The sequence below is a fragment of the Ambystoma mexicanum genome, unplaced genomic scaffold (assembly GCF_040938575.1).
Source record: "Ambystoma mexicanum isolate Mex_15411 unplaced genomic scaffold, UKY_AmexF1_1 Mex_scaf45, whole genome shotgun sequence".
In the NCBI taxonomy this organism is placed as follows: domain Eukaryota; kingdom Metazoa; phylum Chordata; class Amphibia; order Caudata; family Ambystomatidae; genus Ambystoma; species Ambystoma mexicanum.
Window position 1 is genome coordinate 1049831 of NW_027182461.1, and position 21562 is coordinate 1071392.

The following is a 21562-nucleotide window of genomic DNA, read 5'->3' on the forward strand; positions in this document are numbered from 1 at the left end:
GTGGGTAACGTGAAAAAGTTTGAAAATTGTCTAACGATCGACCCTAAATGACACACTAACGGCTTAAAATATGAATGGGGGTGATGGGTAGGAGGGAAATAGGAGTGTATAGGTTGGTGAACACCCATAGAGGAAACAATGAAAAAGACCTTTATAGCAAATATATCAATTTCTGAAAATCTTTACTAAGCAGCTTTTCAAACATATTTTCATAGGATCTGTGATTATTGCGACGGCTGAAAATGCAGACTTTTTTTAAAACCCTTTACACCACATATATGCAGGGGAGACCCCTCACAGCCCCCCATATTATTATGTTATACCCCTCACACACATGTGGTGTAAGGGGGTGGGTCAAAATAAGTCTGCATTTTCGGCCATCGCAATTGTCAGGTCGACGTTTTGCTAAGATTTCTTTTCATATGTAACTCGCAATTAACTGTCTTCACTGATCCCTTGAAATACTGTACTGTGTAATGTTCTTAGTATGTGTAGTTTATTAGCATTTATTCTATGCGCTGTATCTCCCGATGCACTGATGGATCTGACAGGGGGTCTAGTGAAGTTAGTGGGGCTACAGGGAAAAATGTAACTACTTTGTTGTATTTGTTCATACAGACGCCAAGTGCCCTGATTATCTGCATGCAAGTTCAGTTTCTAGGTGTTATGCATCATGCGCATACTTTTGTGTTTGAATGGGAGCCTGGTGTGCCCATGGTGATCGGGCACATTGGCCCGGGTTTGTTCATTTGTACAGTTGTAGTTTTCCAATGCACAAGGTGTTTAGGGAAGGTTGTTCAATTGCAGGGCGTGGATGGCTTGGTTGGTATGCTGTTAAAGTACAGCATGGTAGGACTGAGGTGCACACCGTTCTCAACTATTTTGGTTTTGAGAGGCTGCATGAGATCAGGGTTCCCAAACGATTGAGTTTTGCAGTAGACCAGTCTGAAAGGTGTATTCGAATTAGACCAAGACACCCATGCTGCTCCATTCAAAATGGTGTATTGGGTTGGTTCGACCTTAATCATCCCCAGTTTTATTTTCACTGCCCTTTTTGCTGGAAAAACACTGAAAAATATGGGGGTTGGGCATATAAGGGCTTAGGGTGGGTTGGTATGTAGGGATAAATGGTAGGGGATGGGGGTTGAGGGGGCTTACCCCCAAATAAAAAAAAATGCTGTGAAAGTAAACACTCGAAAAATGAACATGGAACCCTAGAGTAAATGGTAGTTGTAGCCCAAATCACCTGGAGTTGCATGTTGCAAACCCCTTGTTAGGAAGTCGGGCTTGGAAAAGTCAACTAAGGGTTAATGTTATTCACAACCCAGTTGAGCAAAGCCACTCCCTTGCAGCGTTGACCATGCAGCAAGGCTGAACTAAGGAGGGTAGGGGCACTGCTGTGTAGTACGTTAGTACTTGGCATATTTAATAACACCCACAAAAGCTATAAAAATAGCCATCATTACAATACTATGCAAATACACACTTTTAAAATTTCAATTTAAGTGAACCTTTTGTGCTGATTTACAGACCAAAGTGGTAAACCTGTCATTCGAGGTGACAACCTGTTCAGGAAGGCAGCCGACAACAAGAAATGGCAAAAAAAGACCGGGGACCCGTTTAAACAAAGGAGGCTCGGACGCCATCTTGTAAAATCATGGTAGTTCGTCGTAAAACCACTGCCACTAGCCATTTCGAGAAGAAAGGGTAGCATTTGACTGCTTCATGAGTTTCTAGACATAGGGGATATGTCTCCAGCACTCTATTGTAAGATAGGGTGTACTGCGTCTAGGAATTTGAAAAGACTAGTAAAGTCAAATTCACTTTACTTTCTCTGGGAAACAGTAGTTTATCCCAGAGAAAGTAGTCAAACCTTTGGAACACCACAAATGAAAAGATGCCTATGGAGTGGGTTAAGCTCCATAATTAAAGAAACAAACACAGAAAACACATTGAATTGAAAAATTCAAAGTCCCAAAGTTTAGCAAAAGAGCTGGAGGGCTCTAGGGTGGGAGTAATTGGCACATTTTGAGAATTCTCCCTAACACCAGCCCCCCAGTTCCACCACCCAGGAGGCATATAAATGGAGGTTCCTAGGCCTACAGACGTGGCAACCAGCGTTGTTGTGCTCCAGAACGCAGCCACTAAAGCCTGAACTGGTGTTAGGTAGAATTCTCATTTCTGTGCCAATTCCCTACAACCTTAGAGAGCCCGAGCTCTTTAGCTGGACTCGGGACTCAGCAGAGTGTCACAGATCTTTTTAGATTTCTCCTAAGGTTTAGCTACCTTTTCTTGTGTGAACTACAGTTCCCAAGAATAGTAAAGTGAAAATGACTTTACTTACCTTTTCGCTTTCTCTTTGTAGGTTCAGCATACACCATCTTATGTGGAGTGCTGTGTGTGTGTGGGGGGGGGGGTTACCTAGTAGCCCCTTATCGTACTTTCTCATGTAACATTTTTGTTACCCTCACTACTTTAAATGGCTGGTGGCAGTGGTTTACCTTTTCCTCCCATTGTGCTTTTCTACCGCAGGCTGAACCCTCAGCTACAGCACCCATGGGTGACAATTTTTGTCAAAATGGCCCCCGTTTTCTTTTTTCATCATTTTCTGTTTGTGAGGTCTTTCTTGGGTTTTGCTCTGTGCGTTGAGACAGATTTGAGTCCTTTGTATTTCTTGCCTTTGACGGGCTTCAGCTTTGAAGCCTGCCCCTGGCTCCAGTGTGTCTGGAAAGACAGGATGTGAGGGAGGGTCGCGAAACTCCCCTGTCCTTTGTCTCTAGGAAGCCCATGCCAGGGGTCGAGTGTCCGTAGTAGAGTGCAACATCTGCCACGGAACGAATCCGGCTAGAAACTGCAGGAGACTCCTGAGGACCCTCCAGAGGCAGGGCCTCCAGAGTGCCCTAACCAGAGTGCAGGCCTGAGGGAGAAGTGTGTCCAACCAGTGTCCAAGAAACACAACAGTGCTGTTTGGTGCTGAAACCGCGAAATGCTGCTGAACCGAAAAGAGCCCATAGCTGCCGACGATCTGAGTACGGCCGCAGGAGCCCTCCAGACAGCCTCTTTCTTGTCCCCACAACTGAGGCTCAGGAACAAGGGTCTGCACTGTTGCAGCAAGATAGAATCCAGCTGAACCATTTTTCATCAAACCAGAGGTACGGTTTAGGCTTGGTGTTCTTACCTTTATTGCCTTTTTAGCCGCGATCATCTCAGTTGGGAATTGCATTGGCTTACCTTTGAGTTGATTTCAACTCTCTTTTCACAGGCTTAACAGCTTGTGACCCTACAAGTGATTTTTCTAAAGACTAACTTTGTGCAAGACTTGGATCTAAGAAGTGCATCAGATCCATACACTGTGTCCCAAATGACTTTGGCTGTCCTGGCTCCCTGACAACCAATTGCCTTTTTAAAGAATGCTTATTTAAAAAGAAAAGTGATGTTACAGACCTATTTATAGCTGAAACCTTGAGTGTAAGTGTTACTTGGCTACTTTCTTTTACAGATTTCATTTGTACAGCTCATTTACCCCTCCTTGAGATAGGCCTGGCTGCTCAGTCACACTACCAACTTATATAGTATAGACCTATACCAAAAGGTGGGTTACCTAATACAGCAAATAAGGGTTGTGTAGTCGCGCACAGATTGACTGCACCAATTCTTACCCAGCACCTGGCCCAAGGCCTGCACCCTCACTTCCGCACCCCAGTGGGCGGCTGGTTATCACAATTAGTCGACTAGTGGCGCAACCTATTCAGACAAATGGGTGCTCGATATCCTTCAACAGTCACTCTGGAATTCCAGGACACATGCCCGCGCACTCCTACTGACACCATACAAGAACACGTAGCGCAGCTACTAAAGGATGCTCAAGATATGCTAAACAAAGTGGCAATCGAGCCAGTCCTGCTGTGCCTCTGTGACTCGAGTGTACTCCAGAATACATTCTGATGCAAAAGAATTCTGGAGGGTGGATACCCATTCTAGACTTGCGACACCTGAAATTCTCCAGCATGGGGTCTGGCATGGATTCACTTGGTCATGAATATTCCTCAGCAGGCCGGGAATCCTCAGTAAAAGAAAGTTTCACTTTCACTTACTGTATTTCTCCTCTAAACAATCACTGTTCTTTGGGTTATACTGCCCCCAGCCAAGGACAGTCCTAGCCCTACGTCCCTCCTGGGGCAGCCATATTCATATTTGGTAAGCACATAAAGTGGCAGTATGACCAAGAAGAGCCGCAGAGGGGTAGGAGGGAGGTTTTGCTTGTGAATCCATGGCAGACCCATGCTGGAGAACCTGAGGGTGTTCACCGAGTGCTTTGCTCTGATGGCAGCGCACCTGCGTCGCATGGGAAGTCCAGCTTACCTAGACGATTGGCTGATTCGATCCAGCTCCCACACACTGGTAATCCAGCACACGGCAGACCATCCACACCCCAACTTCTCTGGGATTCTTAAATTATCAGAAATCCTGCATAGTGCCATCTCAGAACACGCTATTCCTAGGATCCCGCTTCAACCCTCGTGTTTAGTTGGTCATTCATGAAGAGAGTGAAGGCCATCCTGGGAAAGGTTCAACGGCTAACTACGGCTTCTGTTGCAACAGTTTGATCCATCGAGTCCCTGCTCAGGATGTCCTCCTGCATCCATCTAGTTCCCCTTTGCAGACCCCACCAAGAGTTTCTGGATGCCAGATGGAAACAAATCACAGGCTCATGGACCAACGAGATCGGCCTCAATCTGGCCTTCCGTCGAAGCCTACATTGGTGGTCCATAGGCCCTTATCTCTTGTAAGGTGCTGCCATTCAGATCCCTGTGTAACTGGAGACATTTGCAACAGACGCCTCATTAGAGGGTTGGGGAGACCACACAGGACATTTATACGCCAGAGGCTTCTGGCTCCTGGAAGTAAAGGGATTGCACATCAATGGCCTGGAGCTACGGGCAGGTTTCTGGGCCATCAAGCCTTTTCAGTCTGCTCCAGGGGAAGGTGGTGCATGTCTTCATGGACACCACCACCACCACCATGTTTTACATTAGGAAGCAGGGTGGGACTCTCCTCCAGTTCACTCTCGGGAAGCTCAGAATCTGTGGCACTTGGCCATTGCTCACAACATATTTCTCTTCCTTTCAGCTGGCAGGCCTTCGGAACCCCATTGCGGTCCTGCCACGAATGGGAGCACCAGAAAGCACAAGTGTCTGAGTGGGGTCTCCCTCAAATCTACCTCTTTGCAACAACTACCAACGCCAAGTGCCAGAAGGTATCCTCAGGCCAGAAGTCTGGGGAACGCCTTCTCATTCCCTTGCATAGACCTTGTCCTGTATGCATTCCCACCAATTCCTCTTGCTAAGAGTGATCAACACACACATTGCCAATGCAAGATGATCCTCATTGCACCGGTATACAGTGTTAATGTAGAATCATTTTAGATCAAAACCTGTTTCATTGAACATTTTTTACTGAAACACATATTGACTAGTTTTTATGTTGAATTATTTAATCTTAAACCTTTTTACAATTTTAAAATTTTTACTAATGTAACTTTTTTTAACTGCATAAATGTTTCTTTTAGTGCAATATCTTTTTTGTCCAGTTGGTGTCGCTCTTTCGTCCATTTTTATCATTTGTATGCATAGGATCCATTGCGGCCATTTAGTACTTCTCCCATCTGAGTCGAGTTCTTGGTTTTTTTTTTTTTTTTTTTTGCTTTTTGATGGTTTATTTTGGTATTTTTTTCTACTTTTCCCGTTTTTGGATGGATTTTTAGAATTTTTGTCTGATTTCATGGAACTTGTCTCGGATCTATTTTTGGATTTTCGATGGATTTCTTGGACCATGTATTGGATCTGTTTGTGTATTTTTTTTTTTTTATTTTTTTTTTTTTTACCTTTTCAAAACCTTTTGGTTGTTTTCGGAGTTTGGATTCCTGGTATTATTGTTCCTTTTGGATGGATGGCACTCTTTTTGGTTTGGCTGTGGAATTTTCTTCATATGAATTTTGGGTTTTCCAAAATTTGGTGTTTGTAATGGTAAGTGAAGTGTGATTTCTCACTGTTTGTTATATGCAATACTGTTTAAATAGGCAAGATGCAATACTGTTTAAATGGGTGATTTTTCCCCCCCCCCTGTTTTTCGAATTCCAGCAGTGTTATCGTGATTTGTTTCTCTGTACTTGGTTTTTTCTCTCGATATAATTTGTGCAACTTGTATTTCTTGATGCGATTGTTGTTTCTTGCAATGTTTTAAAAAGCACCATGAATTAGGATTGCTAGTCTTGAATGATTGTTATATTCAAATGTATCATCCCTCGAGTTAATTCGTTTTTGCATTTTGCTGTAGTACAGCCGAGTAACAATTCCATATTGTTTAACCAAATTTACCATTGATACTGTATTCAAACATTCCTCCTTATTAGTGTCCTTTTCTCAGTGGTCTCTGCTTACTATCGATATTGGTGTATTTCGCTATACACGTTTGGCTATATGAACTAATTTCATTTTAATAGCATTTCGAGAAGAACAAGTTACTTACCAACTGTAAGGTTCTTTCAACTGGATGTTACATATTCCTCATCTTATGTTATTCGTATCCTGCCAGCTTCGCTGCTTTGGAAAAAATGTTTCTCCGCAGAAGGGGCGGTGCACAAAGTCGTGGCGGCGAAGTCCCTCGACGGGCTCCGTACTGTGTCGACGTCGCCATCAGTATAAATAGCTTGTGCCGCGCCCGTTGGCTTCAGTTCTGTTTTTTTTCGAGGAAATATTCGAGGAACACCCAGGCGTGCCTCATGACTGATAGACTCTTCGTGAGAGGAAAGTGTAAGTAATGTAAACTGTATTGCGGGGTAGGATGGGAGGGGCAATGAGGAATATGTGGGAGGAACATCCAGTCGAAAGAACGTTACAGTTCGTAAGTAACTTGTTCTTTGAATGGATTGTGTCCTCATCTTATGATAGACTCCCATAGCAGTGGTAATCTTGGAGGTGGGAGTACTAGGTATTATTCTCATGGACGGTATGAAGTACCGCCTTGGCAAATAAACCCTCATTGGAGGAAGAGGCATCTAAGCAATAATGCTTGATGAAGGTATGCATTGATGCCCATGTTGCAGCTGAACAAATATCTGCTCCAGGGACTCCCCTCTTCAGAGCCGCAGAAGTAGCCATCCCCCTAGTGGAATGGGCTCGCAGCCCATCCGGTGGGGGTCTTTTCCCGCCAATCTGTAGCACTCAGTTATAGCCAGAATGATCCAGAGGGATATAGTTTTTGTCACAGCTAATCCCAATTTATGACCTGTATAACCTACAAAAAGTTGGTCATCTTGATGTAATTGACATTCTTGAAATGTAAAAACGGAGCCCTTTTGGTGTGCAGTCTATGCAGTCTCTCCTCTTTGCCCAAATGAGGATAGAATGTTGGTAATATGATGGAAGTCAGAAACTACTTTTTGTAAGAAAGATGGTTTAACCTTAACCACTTTGTCCTTGTAAAAAGTAGTATATGGAGGTTTACATGAGGGCCTGTAGTTCACTAACCCTGCGGGCTGATGTTAAGGCCACAAGGATAGTCTTCAGTGTTAGAAGCCTCAAGGGACAGGAGTGCAGAGGCTCAAAAGGTATACAAGTTAGAAACCGAAGTACTAGATTTAAATCCCAAGTTCGGACAGGAAAGGGCCCTGGAGGGTACACATTAGTAAGCCCTTTCAGGAATTGAATTATTAATGGAATTTTGAAGTAAGAAACCTCTTCCGAGGAGCGCTTGAAAATGGACAGCGCAGCTAGGTATCCTTTAATTGTTCTGATCTGGAGTCCCAGATTGGCTAGATGCAATAGGAAAGTGAGCACCATTGGGGTGCCACATTGAAAAGGGGTCCACATCCTTATCTTTGCACTAGTTACTGAACTTGTTCCAATGTCACCAGTACAAGGATTTTGTTGCTGGCCTTCTGGCTGAAAGCAAAATCTCCATTATGTTGCCCGGAAGATCCCAATCCTTGTAGCTCAACCTCTCAGAAACCATGCGTGAAGGTTGAGTCTTGACCTCTGGATAGAGAATCTGACCTTCCTCTTGTGAGAGAAGATCCTCTCTTTGCAGAAGGCGTATTGGAGGGCAGATGGACATGCCCAGAAGGTCTGGGTACCACGTCCTCCTGGCCCAATCCGGGGCAATTAAGATCATGGTTTTCCTGAACTTTCTCAACCTCCTGATTACTTGAGGAATCACGGGGACTGGAGGAATCGCGTACAGAAGTGGAAACTTTCAGTCCACCACAAACGCGTCTCCTAGAGCTCCTCTCGGAGAAAATTCCCTTGAGCAGTACTGTTCGTACTTCCGGTTTACCATGGTCACAAACAGATCCACTTAAGGAGTTCCCCAAAGGGCGAAGATCTCCAGAAGGACTTCCTGAGCTAGCTCCCACTCGTGGGAGACTGTGCTCTGCCTGCTCAGAGCGACTGCCGCCATGTTCTGCTCTACGGCTAGGTGAACTGCCGATAGATTCCTTCTCGTATTGCCCAGAACCAGAGCTGCATTGCCTCTGCACAGTGGTAGTGACCCCAAGCCTCCTCTCTTGTTGAAGTAGTACATGGCTACCGTGTTGTCTGTCATTATCGGGACATTCTTTCCATGTACAGTGGGCATGAATGTCTTCATCGCTAGTCTGATTGCCCTCAGCTCCAATAGGTTGATGTGTAGTTTGGACTCGGATGGAGACCAACGACAGCTGATTGTCAGATCGTTGGTGTGGGCTTCCCCACCCCGTGAGTGAGGCGCCCGTTACTACCGTTATCTCCGGCCATGGTTGCCAAAAAGATTCTCCCTTGAGGATTTTGTTGTTGCAAGCCCACTATAGTAGATCCTGAGCAACTGCGCTCTGGGCTTGCAGTAGATCCGACATACTCCCCGAGAACTGGGACCACTGAGTCTGAGTGCCCATTGAAGGAATCTCATTCTCAATCTGTGTAACTTTAACCTACTGAACCAACCCAACCTTGGTGAAGCCTAGAATAGGTCTTCCCGGAAGTCCACAACACAAACAATGCAACAGTCTGGCAGCAGTTCCTACCTTATCTTCACCGGAAGAGGTGCAAGGAGGATTGCCTTGAACCCTGAAGAGGGAATCCCCCCTGGAATCCCCTGCGCGGTCAGCTCTAGAAGGCTATCCCCCGGAGAGAGTCCCAGGGAAACCCTCGAGGGGGAGATAACCCTGTGCTGAGCTGCTAGGGAGCGTGGGTAAACGCCCTCCTTCTCTCGGACACAGTCAGGATTATTCTTGCTTTCTCGGACTCTGGAGTAGCTGGATGTTCTATTTTGCCCAGTTGTAGATTTGTTGAAGAACAGAAATTAACTAAAAGAACAGCCAAGATTATGGATAACAGATACAATAGAAAGCTCCCCGCCCCTTACCGAAAATGCCAAAAGGACTGGAAATTCAATGGCGGAGACAGAAGAGGAAGTTCGTAATCACTGAGCTTTCTAATAAGAAAATAACAAAGGTAAGTCGTCTGCCACCAAAAATATCTGCTACTTAATTATTAAATAGCAAAAAGCCTTTCCACCTGAAAAGGGTAAAAGCCGAGACCCCTTGCTAGCGTAAGAAGGATTCTGAAAAAGGTGCTGCAGGGGATTCTTGGAATGGTGGTTCCTGCGGTTGAGATGAGAGCTCCTGTGACCAATGCTGCTTCCTGAATGGAGAGGAAGAAACCAGAGTTTGTCAAAATAAAGCTGGCCGCTGAACAAAGAGCAACCCTAATGTGATTAAGCCGCTCCTACCAGAATACTGGCAAACGGGACTCTACAATGAATCTAATGGAGCCGAACTGATGATGGGTCGTAAGCGGCCCCAGATGAAGGCACACGTTCCTGAAGAAAAGCAGAAAGAGTGGATAATGATACAAGATGAAAGGATTCAAGTCTGAGCAGAAACTTGAAGGGAAATTCGGAATAGCCCTGAAGCGTACTCGCGGAGCATCTCGCAACCTCTAGTAGAGTAGTGACGTGACGTGCAGTCCGCTTTCCTCTCTTAAGGTATCAACATCCCTTGCTGTGGGCGTGGCGGCTTTCTCCCGACGTCCTACTGCTTCCGGTGAAAATGCAGAAAATGTGTTTACAACTAGATCGGCAACGCCTCGTACAGCCTGAGCCGTCGTAGACCAGGTAAAGTCCCGATTGCCACACACATCGCGCGATGTAATGGAGGAAACCATTACAATCTGGCCTCTGGCACCAGAAAAATGCAGGATGCCATGAGGCCGAGCAACCTCAGAAAATCGAAGGTCTGCAGATGCTGGGCATTCTGGAACTTGGTTACCATCTGCAGAATGTGGAGAGCTTTCACCTCGGGAGGCAGGGTTTTGCCCGAGGAAGTATCCAAAACTGCTCCAATAAACTGAAGCTTTTGGGATGGTATCATGTGAGACTTCTTGAAATTGAGGGAGAAGGCCAGTTTGTGAAGGAAGTGACAGGTGATCGACAAATGTTCCTGAGCTTGTTCGGGAGAACGCGCTCTGATCAACCAATCGTCCAGGTAGGGGTAGACGTGAATCCCCCCTCTCCTGAGACTCGCTGCCCCAACCGCCATCAGTTTGGTGAAAACCCTTGGGCGGAGGTCAGCCTGAATGGCAGAACTCGAAACTGAAATTGAGAACCGCAAACCTCAGGTACTTTCTGTGCTTGGGATGGATTGGCACATGAAAGTGAGCATCCTGAAGGTCCAATTATACCAACCAGTCTTGGAGTTGGAGAGCCTGAAGGATCTGAGAAAGGGTTACCGTCTTGAACTTGTCCTTCCCAAGGAACTTGTTCAAGTTTCTTAAGTCCAAGATGGGTCTCAATCCTCGGTCCTTCTTTGGAATGAGAAAGTAGGGGGAATGGCAACCCTTGTTCCTCTACACTACAGGTACCTGTTCTATTGCACCTTTCTCTAGCACAGTTAAAATTTCCTGCAACAGGAGCGGATCTGGACTTTTGACAGAGTTGGTTCCCAGTGGATGGTCCCGAGGCCTTTTTAGGAAGGGAAGGCAGTAACCTTGAGCTACTGTCTCCAGTGCCCAAGCATCTGAAGTAATGTCCTGCCATTCTTTCAGATGCTGAGAGATTCTGCCTTCCACCAGGGTTTTGTGTGATAACGCCTCAGTGATTTTGAAGGATGGTTTTGCACTTTTTCCTCGTCCACCACAAGCAACATTTCTCTTACCTCTTTGAATGGCCTGTCCTCTAGCTCTACCAAAAGAATAGTACCGAAAAGAAAGACCTCTCCAAGAAGATGAGCCCGAATAAGTTTGAGGCTGTCGCAAGGAGGCGCTAAGAGATTTAGCTGCCGCTTTTGAGGTCTGTAGTTTTTCTAAGCTTTCATCCGCTTTACTACCAAACAGCCTCAAGCCCTCAAAAGGCATGTTGAGAAGTCTGGCCTGCACATCTGGTGCAAACCCCGACTTCCTCAACCACGCAAATCTGCGTAGCACTGTGCTTGCAGCCATGGATATGCATAAGCAAAGTCACCTCAATGGAAACACCAAAAGAAACGAATATGGCAGTCAACCCTGTGGTTGAAAAGTGAACTGCTGCTCATAATGCAGCCTATGGGAGTGAGAGGTGAAAATAAAAACATTCGATGTGCATTTAGCCAAGTAAGAAATAAAAGAACTTCCAGAGTCTACCAAACAAAAATAACTTGAAGGCTTCCATCTCTACGTGACACTCCGTCTGTATCATGCATTGCCATCGTCTAGCCAATAGACATTACCAGGCTGGCTGGGAGCCCTTTCCCCCAGAACCATTGCAGAGACTAGAGCGTTTCTCTGGTGTTCCCTAGCTAGACATCTGCATGGCTGCTACATGGTCTACCCACACCTTCACAAGATGCTACTGTCGACCAGGATACCAGGGGAAAGTCCTGGGTCGTCCAAGTAGTGCTTCGCAACCGGTTTGCATGAGGTGAGATTGTTCCAGGGGTAAGTGTTTTGCTCCTGTGAGCCTTGCCATCTCCCATTGTGTATATGTACTGCCGTGTAATTGTATTTGTGAGCATGTGAATCCATAAGGCCCCCATGCTGGAAAAGGAACCAAGTTACTTACCTATAACATTTATTCTCGAGCATGGGTATTACATGGAATCACCTGCAAACCCTCCCTCCCCTTTTTTGCTCTTCTTGGTTCCTACTGCCACTTTACGTGCGTGTCCAAATCTGAAAATGGCCACCGGCGGAGCATAGGAGGACTAATGTCATTGGCTGGAGAAGTATGACCCAAAGTGACAGCAATAGGCTGTAGGAGGTATGAACAGTTTTAGTTTAAGCAAAACTGCTTTAAGACTTACTGAGGATTCCCAGCCTGACGGAATGTTCATGAGCATGTGAATCGATTGTTATACACTTAATATGCTTGTACTGTATCCGCTTGTGCAGCCAACTGCTACCTATTATGCCCTGCCTCTGGACTACCTAGCGCTAGTCACACAATCCCCCTGTCAGAAATGACACACACACACACACACACAGCCCCCCCCCCGCCGCCCCACACCACGATCATGATGCCCAAGAATGCACCTCCCAATCATAGCATAGTTTCACTCTCCCTGCCACACTCCGCTCAGCCAGCCTAACAACCATCCTTATAGCCCTCACTATAATGGCCTCTACGCCTCCCCACATATTCCCAGCGCCCGGCACTAAATTCACATGCCGCAGCACCAGACTACAACATCACAGTCTCGGCCGCCTAGCCTAGCCACCAGACTCCGCAATCTCAGACGTCGATCACATCCTAGGTATTTACTCTGCTCACCCACACCCATCACAACTAGAAACACCAGATTAGGCACCCGCACTGCACCACTACTCCATGCTAAAATAAGCATAGGCACTGCCCCTCTCCCCCACCACCCCAACATGCCTCTACACTACTTCACACTAAGCTCCTCACTACCACACACACACCACAACAAGCACACTTCACCCCATGCCAGTACAAACAAAAACATCAAAGGCACACAACACCCACCTCTTAAATGTGCACTACTGAACATACGCTCCCTACCTGCACATGCCCTTGAGATAAATTATCTACTAGCCACACTTAATCTGGACTTACTTTGCATCACTGAATCCAGGCTCAATGTGCCTCCTGCCCAGCCATCGCACTAGCCCTACCCACAGGCTACACCATCCTTAGGCAAGATAGATTTGATGAGATTGGAGGGGGAGTCACCCTTATCCACAAAGACTCCCTATCCATCAGATTAGCAGACCATAGTACATGGGGTGGTAATGCTGATATCCTATCAGCCAAGATTACGCTCTCCCCCAATAATCTAATCAACATCCACATCCTATACAGACCTCCCAGACTCCCAGCTGACTTCCAAGAGCACCTCTCCCATCGACTCCGCAACAACATTAAAAAGTCCTCCAAAATCCTTCTATTCGGAGACTTAAATTTAGGATACAATGATCCTAAGGATAAATCCGCCGCAACCCTAGCTAAAGAATTCCCAGACTTTGGGAGAAACCTAAGAGTACTCACTCCAAAGACCGCACCCTTGACTGGGTCATGGATCACAACTGTACATCCAACATTACCTCAAACACCGCCCTTCCTTGGACGGACCACACATGCCTCGAATTCCTCATCCTGGGCCAGACAAACACATTATCGAAACTAAGCCCCCAATACAAAAACTTCAACATAGACAACTCAACCATCTCCGTATCATCCTGTGTCAAGACTCTAGGTGTTCACATTAATGCAAATCTATCGATGAACAAACAAGTCAGCGCCATAGCCTCTGCATCAGCGTTCAGCACCAAAATCCTCAATGCCATTTAACCCTACTTATCCACCCCCAACCACTTTGCCATAGCTAGAGCAACTATAGGAGCCAAACTCGATTATTGCAACAGCCTTCTAGCTGGCACCTCCGCCAAAAACATTCACAAACCGCACAATGCCCTCAGAGCCGCCATGAGCATCCCTAGAAGAGAACATATATCCCACGCCAGACGTTAAGCACGGTGGCTCCAGGTCAAAGACAGTATTACTCTGATAATCCTCACCATCACTCACAGGTGCATCAACAAAAACGCTCCAGCATACCTATCTGAAGCAATATCTAGGACCACATCCACTCGCCCCACCAGAGCTCAGTACACCAACCAGGTACACATACCACGCATAAAGAGAGCCACAGCGGGAGGTCTAGGCTTCTCCTATATTGCACTGAAACTATGGAACTTACTCCCTGCCACCCTTCGAGCTGAAACTTCCATCTCCGCCTTCTGCAACAACCTCAAAGCCACTCTGCCATGTATATTGTAATATAACACAAATGTAATATAACTATATTGCAACCTGTATATATAAATTGCTAATGACCATGTAACTAAGCTTTGTACTGTAACAAGTGCCACAATGTCCTTGAGCTGTTGTGCGCTATATAAATACGAATAAAACAAAAACAAAACCCATACTGGAGAACAGGAGTTCCAGGTAAGTAACTTGTTTCTTACTTCCCCTGTTCTCCATAGGGTTACACGGTTATGTCCTTAAACTACTCTTTCCTGTCTTTTGTAGGTGAAGCCTGGCCAAGGATCCTATGATATATTTTATTCATATCGCGCTCATACACAGGTGTTTCGGAGCGCGACAAGGGAGGGGAACAGGGGAGAACGAAACAGCCATCTTTCCTAGGCTTAAATTGGTGACTGGGATTGAGTAGGTTTATTTACCTGAACTTTACTTGACCCTTTTCTTTTTTTTTTTTTTTTCCGAATATATTTTTATTGGTTTTGTACATACATTGCATCAACTGTTTGCGAATACATAAAGAGCGCTGCGCGCAGCGCGATTGAGATTAGAGGTGCAAGTAGTAGAACAACAAGGACAATGTCCTTCATAACAAAACAACAATCATAACAGGTCAGAGGGCAGCTCATGGGTCGAAGCAAGCGTTTAGTCTAGCCCTGATGGGCAGTGATGGATTGCATGTGGGCGGAAAGGGATCCTAGTATGGGCTTTAGGTACTGAGTCGTTCTTAGATTGCGGTGAGCGATAGATTATTCGGGCATTGGAGCATCATTCCTGAGTTCATTAGCAGACCGGACCCTGGGCCAATCTGTACCTCTGCTCTGTCCCATTTGGTTTTGTCCATCCATCGTAGGGAGGGGGGGGTTGTCGTGCCAGACCTGGGAATTTCTGGGTGAAGTCCAAAAAGGGAGCCCATGTTTGGGAGAATTTGTCTGTTTCCGAACCGAAGGGTCGTAATTTTTTCGGCTGCAATTATGTCCCAGCATTTTGTCCACCACATTTGTACTGCCGGGCCCTCTGGGTTTTTCCACAGCCTAGCTATGGAGATTTTTGCGGCCGTTAACAGGTGGGAGCATAGCTCTGCTGTGCCCGGAGAGGGGGAATTGGCCCTCCCCGCTTGATCCCAATAGAAAGATGCCCGGGTCCCATGGGATAGTAAGTCCCATGGGATAGTAAGTCCTGTGATTTTATTGATGTGATCCAGCACTGTTTTCCAGAATTGAGTAGCCTTGGGACATGACCAGAACAGATGAAAGAGTGTGCCTTTGTCCGGGCATCCTCTCCAGCAAGCCGGGGGAATTGTGGGGTTGCATTTGAGTGTCTCCGGGGTCCGATACCACCTGAAGCATACCTTAAATGCCCCTTCCCTGTTGGAGACGCATTTTGAGCTTCTGTTTGCTCTTGCCCAGATGTGGTTCCACTCCTCCACCTCGATAGGCCTCCCAATGTCGTTTTCCCACTTCAGCATATATGGCTCTTTGCGGGATGGGTCTGTTCTGTCCAAGAGCTTGTAGAGGATGGAGATTCTGCCCTTTGGCGGGGTCCTGTGAGGGTGAGTTCCAGGGCTGTGAGGGCTCTGCTTCCGTGACGTTTCATCTCCCTGCTCGAGAGCCAGTGGCAGAGCTGGGAGTATCTGAATCTCTCGCTCTCCGGCACATCGAATTTCGCCTTGCAGGCCTCGAAGTCTAGGGGGTTTCCTTCCTCGTAAAAATCTTGTATTCTCTCCAGACCTCCATTTTTCCAGCTCCTAAAATTCCTGGGGTTACAGCCCGGGGTAAATTCTGGGTTTCCCCAGACCGGGTTGAGTGGGCCCGTCGTGCCGCGAAGGTTCCACAGTCGTGCCGCTTTCTTCCAGCTCCTTACTGTATTTTCAGTTGCCGCCAGGGGACCCCTGCCCTCGTTTGCGCTGGGTTCCTTAAGGTGTGGCAGCAAGGTTATTGGGCTTGGACTCCAGGCCTCCTCCAACTCCAACCAGCGAGGCTTAGATGTGGCGGGGAGCCAAGCGAACGCCAATGAGAGTTGAGCGGCCAGCACATATCTTGCAGCATCGGGCGCTCCCAGACCTCCCGTTTCCCGACCCCGGAGCATGACCCTCCGCGGGATGCGTGGCTGTTTCCCCTCCCAGATGTAACTCATGATCTTCTTTTGTAGCTTCAGGATCTCTTGTTTCGGGATTGTGGTGGGTATGGCAGCACATTGGTAAAGGAGTCTAGGGATGAGGTTCATCTTCAAGGCCGTGATTCTTCCGAACCATGAGATCTCCTGCTTTTGCCAGCGTATGAGATCGCCTCCGAGTTCTTTCAGGAGTGCCGGAAAGTTGGCTTTATATAATCTACTGGAAGCGCCGGGAAGCTGGACCCCCAGATACGGGAGGTTCTTTTTGGCCCAAGGGATCTGATATTCTTTCTCCAGGCCTGATACTAGCTGGCTAGGTAGATTGATGCTTAATGCTGTAGACTTGGTAAGGTTAACCTTAAAGCCCGAGGCTTCCCCGAATTCTAGTAGTTCCTTCCATAGGGCCTTCATGGATTCCTCTGGTTTGGTTAAGGTGAGGAGGACATCATCGGCGTAAAGGGCGGCTTTATATGTTTGCGACTTGATTGCCAGACCTTGGATCCTTGCATTGTGGCGAACTCTGATCGCAAATGGCTCCATGGAGAGGGCGAATACCAGAGGGGACAGGGGACAACCCTGTCTAGTGCCTCTTGAGATTTTGATCATTTCGGACCTGACTCCATTCATTCTGAGGCTGGTGGAGGGGTACTGATAGTTTGCTAATGTCCATTTTATGAAGTTTGGGCCAAAGCCGAAATGTGAGAGTGAGTTTCGGATGTAGCCCCAGTCAAGCATATCAAAAGCTTTGTGTGCGTCCAAGGATAGTATCATCAGTGCCTGCCCCTTTCTATTGGCAGATTCGATGACGTTGATGGTTCTTCTTATGTTATCATGGGTACTGCGGCCGGGTATGAATCCCGTCTGGTCCGGGTGGATAATAGACGGAAGCAAGGGGGGCCAACCTGTTCGCTAGGGTTTTGGTCAAAATGTTTGCGTCATAGTTCAGAAGGGGGATAGGTCTGTAGGAGGCGCACTGGCTCCGGTCCTTTCCAGGCTTCGGCAGTAGTACCGTTATTGATTCTTCCATAGAGGGGGTGCTCGTGCCTGAGGATAGGAATGAGTTGAATAGGGTGGCCAGGTGGGGAGATAGGATGTATGAAAATTTTTTATAGAATTGGGCGGTAAGCCCATCTGGACCAGGGGTTGAATTTTTCAGTTTGGTTATGGTTTCACTAACTTCTTCTGCCGAGAAGGGGGCCTCTAGGGCCTCGAGTTGCGGGCATGGGACGGCTATTTGCGCTTCGGCTAGGTATTTGGCTTGTGCTGCTTCGGACGTAGGGACCCCCCGACATAATTGTTCTTTGATGAGAAACCATGATTTCCATTTTCTCTTTGATGGAGTAACGAAGAGTCCCTTGTGCATCCGCGAGGCTATGGATGAGGTTTCTTGTTTGTAGCTTTTTTAATTTGTGGACCAGGAGCCGGTTTGCTTTGTTGCTGTGCACATAATAAAACTGTTTGGTGTATGTTAGAGCCCTGGCCGCTTTGTCGGCCAGATGCATTTCTAGGGAACGTTTCGCCCTCTGGAGCATGCGGCTAGCTTTCCTGTTCGGGCCTCGTTTAAGGATGTTTTCCGCTTCTGCCACCTCTACTTCAAGTGCGTCTTGTTGTAGCTTGCCAAGACGTCTGAGTCGAGCTGTGCAGTCGTTTGCCGTGCCCCTAATGACAGGTTTCATGGCGTCCCAAATCGTGGCCAACGAGGAGTCTTTGGTGGTATTTTCCCTGAAATAATTTTTAAGGGTTTCTGCAATTTCCGTTCTGATTGCGATGTCAGATAGGATGTGCTCTTGCAGTTTCCATTGCCTCTGGGGCGGCTCCGGGAGGCATGATACCCTCAGGTTCAATGTGACTGGAGCATGATCCGAGAGGGCTCTGAGCCCGATTTGGATGGATTCGACGCAGGGAATGAGGGCGCTTGAGATGAGATCGATCCGTGAGTGACCCAGGTGCACGTGGGAGAAAAAAGTGTAGTCCCTGTTTCCCCTGTTGGCCAATCTCCACACATCTATGGTGTTGGTTTCCCTTAAGAATTCTGCCATGGCCAGGGCCTTGCTAAAATCCTCTTTCGATGGAGGGAGCGATTTATCCAGGTTTGGGTCGGGGGTCAAGTTGAAGTCGCCCCCTATAAATACGCGACCTTCAGTGAAGGCAGCAAGTGTTGGTAGGAGGTTCCGAAGGAATTTGCTTTGCCCGCTGTTTGGGCAGTATATAGCGGCGATGGTGATGGGAAATTCTACCAAGAGGCCTTTTAGCAGGAGATAACGACCCTCGGGGTCCCGTTTGGTTATATTGGTTAATGGTAAGTCCCGGCTTAGCAGGATGGCAACCCCTCTCTTTTTGAGATCCGCTGAGGCGAAGAATCTTTTGGTGTAGCGTTGAAAGGTTATGCGGCGTTCGTCGCTTCTGAGGAGATGAGTGTCCTGCAAGCAAATAATGTCGGGTGCCAGTTGGCCAAGCCTATGCTCCACGGACTTTCTTTTCCGTGGGGGGGGGGGGGGGGGGGGGGGGGGGGGGGGAGTTCAGACCCTGGACGTTCCAGGTCAAGATTGAGAGTTCCTTATCCGGCTGAGGCATTGTTGGGGGGGGGGGGGGGGGTTTGATAACAACTTTATGCTACATCTTTTGGATTGTGGAGCTGGAGCCCCCTCAGAACTGATAGGACCCTTCGTCACTGCCTTGGGGCTACCGAGCAGGGAGGAGGGCGCTCCGACAGCTTGTATTTTTGACCTTCGTTTCCCCCACACCTCCCGCTCGAGCCGAAGCTCCAGCTCCCCTTTTCCCCCTGACCAAGGAGAACCAACAACATAAACTAAAACATAACTTAAAACAGCAAACAAATAAAGGTATCCAGGCCAGCCTTCTACCAACAGGGCTGTCGGCTGGGCCACAGACGCCATCTGTGTCGGAGACCAAGGGGTCTCATGCTGTAGTGGTGAAGATCTTGTAGCTCAAGAGAGCGCTCTGCAGACTGCCTCGGCCCACAAGCTTGTAAGGTTAGAGGATCGTTCAACAGCAACCCAGATGGGCCAGATAATTGTGAGGCTATAGGATTGACATCTAGACTCCCAGAGGGCGGACAGACGGCCGCTGCAGGGCCCCGGAGAGGATAAGCTTGGAACTGGGGCGTTAGGGCTCTCAATGGGTGTTGGTGTTTTTCCCCTTTGCAAGAGGGCCTCGCATCCTGCGTCGCCCGACCACCCGGGACCAGGGGCGAAGAGTACCCCCCCCCCTCAGCCCCTTCGGGAGAGCGGGCCGGGCCCCTTGGGACCTCCTCCGAGTCCGGGTTCATAAATGCTGCCGCTTCCCGTGGAGGTGGAATTTGCTGAGTCTTATCCTCCCAAGTGAAGGAGAGGCCTGAAGGGAAGCTCCAGCGGTAGGGGATCTTGCGTTCTCGTAGCCAATCAGTCATGGGTTTGAGAGCTCTTCGTTTGGCTAGGGTAGAAGCAGCTAAGTCCTGAAACAGGGCAATCTCCGAGTCGCGGAAGTGGATCTGACCCATGGCCCTGGCCTCCTGCATGATCTCCTCCTTGAGCTTATAGAAATGAACCCTGACCAGGACATCAGCCGCCCCGCTGGGCCTCTGCCTGGGTCTAGCCCTGTGTACTCTGTCCAGCTCCAGGGGGGAGTTATCTGGGAGGGTGATAATGTGGCAGAGGAGATCGGAAACATAGGATGAGAGATCCTTCTCCGGGACTGCAGCCGGGATCCCCCGGATTCTGATGTTCCGCCTCGAGCGGTTTTCCGGCATCCTCTTGTCTAGCTTCCAGCACCTCGCACCTGCACTCCAGGGCCCTTACCCTGTCCGCCCCCTCTCTGATCTCAAAGTTCTGCTCACACAATGTAGTCTCAATCTCCTCGGTTCTTGCTTCCACCTCCCCCACTCTTATCCAACTGGGCAATTTGGGTCTTAACTTCAGTGCCCTTCTGGAATTCCCTGGTGAGGGCCGATAGAAGGTCATGGAGGTCTGCTTTCGTGACCGCCTGTGATGCTTGGTCCTCGGGGAGGCCGTTCCCCACCCCAGCGTCAATGCGTTCACCCCTCTTGCTCTCTCCCCCCCCCCCCCCAATAGGCATAGTTAATAGTGTAGAAATATCCGTCTGCTTGGCGGCTTTACCCGATTTGGACATGGCAGCCCGAAGCCGCCCCTGCAGCTAAGACAGAGGCGGAGGGGCAACCAGCCAGGCCCGGAGGGCAGCAGAGCGTCCAGGCAGGGCGGGATGCGGCAGGTGCCGCCTTACCTTGTGGCAGTAGCTTAGGAAGGCTGCCTCCCCTCGCTGGAGGTGAGCCAGAAGCGTGTGGCGAGAGGGAGTCCAGGGGCCCAGAGGCGTGGAGCAGAAGCTGAGGGGAGCCCCGGCGCGGACTCAACCTGCAGGGTTGGGAGCGTGGAGAGACCCCCGGAACCGGGTCTCCCAACTGCTGCCTCAGGGCACTGAGGGGGGGACCTTGTTGTGCCTCCAATGCTGTGCGAGGAGTGGGGTCGTCAGTTGCCAGGTTCACCTTGCTTCCGGAGATGAGCCCCCCCGGGAGGTATGCTGGATGATGGGGGCCTTCGTGGCCCCGAGGTGAGTGGGCCCCGTCCACACTGCAGCGGGCAGATCCAGGTGCCGGCGTGGCTGAAAGTTGGCGAGGAAAGGGTGGGAGCTGTTGAGGAGCCGGATCCCTCCGATGGCGGTGGCCGGAGGATGAAGCAGGAGGGGGCACGGTGAGTAGCGAATTGGTTGCAGCCCCTGGGAGGCTGTTAGATTGCGGCTTCTGTCCGGGCTCACAGCCGGAGGCCCCCGGAACGTTCCGCGAGGTTGCCGGCCTGGAGGCCGGGTCCCCAGATGACCCGCCGCGGCTAGCTGTCCTCCGGGTCGGCTCGATTTGCTGCTGGACTGTCCCCACAGGAGACCGGAGGCAGACGGGAGCCGCCGATGTAATTATCCGGGAGGAGGGAGGAGGAGGCGGGGAGGCCCCCGGACACCCAGCACCCCGCTCAGGCACCACTGTCCAGGCCGAGTAGTCAGGGTGTGGGGCTGGTATGGAACTGCGTTCCGCTGATCCCGCCAATCTCCGATCCCCGGAGCAGGAGAGGTGGGGGGGGGCTCCGAGAGCCGGACTCCCCGTCGGGTGCAGCCGGGCCCCAGGAGGGAGCCAGCGAGCCTCAGGGGT

At 48.8% G+C, this 21562-nt stretch overlaps 1 protein-coding gene across 2 annotated transcripts in view; it reads left to right on the top strand.

Annotated features, from left to right (window-relative positions):
* Positions 1-21562, top strand: part of SUPT16H (SPT16 homolog, facilitates chromatin remodeling subunit) — a 979449-nt gene that overhangs the window by 263235 nt on the left and 694652 nt on the right. The gene's annotated exons all lie outside the window — the stretch shown is intronic.